Source organism: Limulus polyphemus, unplaced genomic scaffold (assembly GCF_000517525.1).
Source record: "Limulus polyphemus unplaced genomic scaffold, Limulus_polyphemus-2.1.2 Scaffold3069, whole genome shotgun sequence".
NCBI classification, from domain to species: Eukaryota; Metazoa; Arthropoda; class Merostomata; order Xiphosura; family Limulidae; genus Limulus; species Limulus polyphemus.
The window spans coordinates 90,073-93,795 of NW_013668679.1; the positions used below are offsets into that span (position 1 = coordinate 90,073).

At 35.5% G+C, this 3,723-nt stretch overlaps 1 non-coding gene across 1 annotated transcript; it reads right to left on the reverse strand.

Annotated features, from left to right (window-relative positions):
* Positions 1 to 3,584: 3,584 nt before the first annotated feature.
* Trnat-agu lies at positions 3,585 to 3,658 on the reverse strand. The gene has a single exon. It is a non-coding gene; the product is annotated as a tRNA-Thr (tRNA).
* Between the last annotated feature and the right edge of the window lie 65 nt (positions 3,659 to 3,723).

Sequence of the window (3,723 nt, forward strand, 5' to 3'; positions counted from 1 at the left end):
TGGCCTTCAAAAAGTTGACGACTCAACATGTTTCGACGTTGCAACATGTAGAGTCGTCAACTTTTTGAATGCCATAGATAGGCCTAAATAAAATGTTTTTAATTGTGTACCAGTTTTAACGTTGAATATTATTTAAGATTTTTTTTTACACTAGAGTTACTAGACCTTCCCAAGATTTAGTGATAAAGATATCATAAAGTAACATGCTTTACCAAAATATTAAAACTCCTGTTGTTTTCTTACATGTTTTAGAAATATTGTAATTGTTATAGAGGTATTTGAACTCTTCTAGTGAACAGTTCAGATCGTGTAGTTATAAGCCCATCACAGAAACGAATGAGATATTGGTTGAATAAGACTTATTTATTATTTCTTCTACAATGATTTATATTTTAAACAAGATCCATGCTTGGAAAAACTAAATGAAATGTCATGAAGCATACATATTAGGAATTCTGTAACTCGTATTATGTTTGAAACAATTTAATTTATTTAACAAAATTTTGTGGCATCTTCTTGTGACATTTTTTATAAGTCAGAATATAAAAGGAACATAATATTTATGAAGCATTTGTATTTATTTGCATGTTTATAACTTTCCTATGGGTAAAAAGAAAACAGTTTGAACAGCAACTTGCAAGTAAATCCAACAAGTAGACCCAGATGTTTGTGAGATGGTTAATGTTAATTATATTGAAAATTATAATTTATAAAATATCATAAAAATGTTATTCTCTTGTTTCGTACACTACTTTACTTATACAATAAAATACTGAGAAACCCAGTAATGTACTTTTTGTGTCTATAGTTTTAGCATTCTCTAATGGTTCAGGGATAAGTTTGAGGGCTTATAACGCTAAAAATCGGGCTTTGGGGGCCAGGCTTTCTTAAGTGTTCATATTTCAACTGGAAAATGTTGGAAAAAATATTCTCCTATAAGTATGACTTATACAGTTCTTGAAAATATAACAACTGAAAAACCTTATACAAAAATCTAGCACTCGGGTTACATTCTGTTATATTTTTCCACCTTGATGAAGATGACTACTGTGTTCTCCTTTACCAGATTATATTATACCTAGAATAAAAAGTAAAAAAAAAAAAATGTAACAAGCTGCTAACTTTGTTTACCATCCATTCTAAAAATACAAATATGAAACCCATCACCGAAATGCATACCACCTCTGTACATTAGCAAAGACAGGTGCATAAATGAATGTGATCTCCTTTATATTTCTCCAGTAAATCCAACTACAGCAGGCTAATAGGAATAGGTATTTTGTATTAGACCACTTCCACAGATCATAAACGTAAGCTTTTATTATAATGTGGCATTATACTGAGAAGTGCTAAGCATATATATATATATATATATGTGTGTGTGTGTATGTGTTGAATTGAAATGGTGAACTTCTTTACCCATTCTGTGAACTCCTTTACATGCATCTCACCATGTCCCCAATTATCTGTTTTTATAAATAACCCCAATTATCGCTTACAGATTTAGCTTTGTAATTTATAAGTCATTTATACTGTTACATCTCCGTTTGTTAATTAACTTTCCGTAACTTCGTTCCGACGAAACTTTAGCGACACAAGTCCTTACTTAATAAAACTGGTTTATTCTTTCTGAATATAACTTTACGATACACTTGATTCCAACATTCGCGCTAAAACAAACGCTATAACGAACTTCAACAATACTCTCTGACTGCAAATCAATTACTCACTACCTACACACATATTGTTGCCGTCACGTTGTGACCATCGTATATATACCAGACTAACATATATCTAGTAAATGCTAGGGCATTCACGAAGGTTCGAGAGAAATGCAGTGACACTAGTCACGTGACCTCGCTGACGCAACACTGCCCCTCCTTAGTATTGTTCGTCGCGAACAATAGCCACATACAATAAACCAATAACAATTAACAATAACTTAATTAAATGTACAGAATTACAATCACAAAATTACAATTCAACAAAGTATCTTAATTTTACGGGACGTATCTTCTTCCGTACTGGTCTCCATCTCGTTGGCTTCTGCTTCACGTGGAGTTCATCTGCATCATCAGGAAATGTCCTATCGTCAGTAACAGTCACATCAGTGGTAGTAACTTCATCAAGAGTTTCACCGTTTCCCTTCTCAAAACTGAGTAGAGTTTCTTCTTCGACGGTGGCTTCTTCAGGTGGCACGTCTTCAGTAGCGTCATTTGTTCTGTTTTACTAAGTTGTCTTCTCCATGGGAAGGCCCATATGGCATAGTGGATCGTTTCTCAGACGTAACTTTTCGAATAAAATGTGGTAAGCCAAAAGTGATGCATGCCAACAGGCTTTGGCGTTATCACGGTCCAGGACATTTCAGTTGGGACAAAGCGAACAACAGAACAAATGACGCTGTTGAAGAAGTGTCACCCAAAAAAGCCACTGTCGAAGAAGAAACTCTACTAGGAGACAAGGTGTGGTTTTATAATCCCAGGAAGACCAAAGGGAAGTCTGGTTCAAGGATGACGTCAATAGATCTTTATCATAAGATAGCTTCATCGAATCAGTAGACGTTTTCAAGTTTGAACGTACTAGATGGTGAATATCATCCATCCTTTCCGATAACACTTTCACAAACTCTGACACATTCTCAGGCAACTCTTCATAAGGTGGGCGTCCCGTATGCTTGGGTCCCCTTTTTGCATTACATGTACTGCATGTCCTGCACCATTCTTCAACATCTGGTCTCATATCTATCCAGTAAAATCTTTGTCGTAGGTGACTCAATGTTTTCTTAATTCCGAGATCTCCTCCTGTTAAATTATCGTGGAATTGACGCAACACAACTTCCCGTAACTTCCTCGGTATAACTGTTTGCCAAGTCGTCACTTTCCCATCTGTAGTTTCCCATCTCCGTTTCGTGAAATAATCCATAACAAGCACGATATGGCTATTCTTACTGTTACTCTATGTCAGAAGACGTGATATAGTCCATCACAATCATGATATACCTATTCTTACAGTTACTTTGTGTCAGAAGACGTGAAACAGTCCATCACAATTACGATATAGCGATTACCAATCTTGCTCTGTGTCAGAAGACCTGAAAAAATCCATCACTAGTAAGATATAGTTATTCCTACTGTTACTCTGTGTCAGAACGCGTGAAATCGTTCATCACAAGCACGAAATAGCTATTTTCACTTTTACTCTGTATCAGAAGACCCAGTACCTTGACTGCAACTATTTCGAGTTGTTTTTCTAGACGATACTGCTGTTTCTGCCCATGTTTTGTCATCTTACATAAAGCACCAATCCTCTATAGCTTCCTTGCACCCAACATACTAATCCTTTTATTTTTTTCCAGTGTTTTTCTAGCACGTACGTTTTCAGCTGTTGGAACGTTGTGAACACGACAGAGTATTTGAAGATTATCATATATGATTAGAGACCATTATTGATAATAACATTCATAATATACAGCCAACGAAACGTGATTTTTTTATATAAATAGACCTGCTTCATAATTCATCCAAAATAACATGTAACATACTTAAGTTCATATTGATAGTTAACATCATTTTAGAGTAAAAACCAGACATCGGTGGGATTCGAACCCACGATCTCCTGTTTACTAGACAGGCGCTTTAACCAACTAAGCCACGACGCCTTCTCAGTATATTCTGGTCAGTTTTGACGACAAACACCTATTTACCAATGTTCCAACCTCAGAAA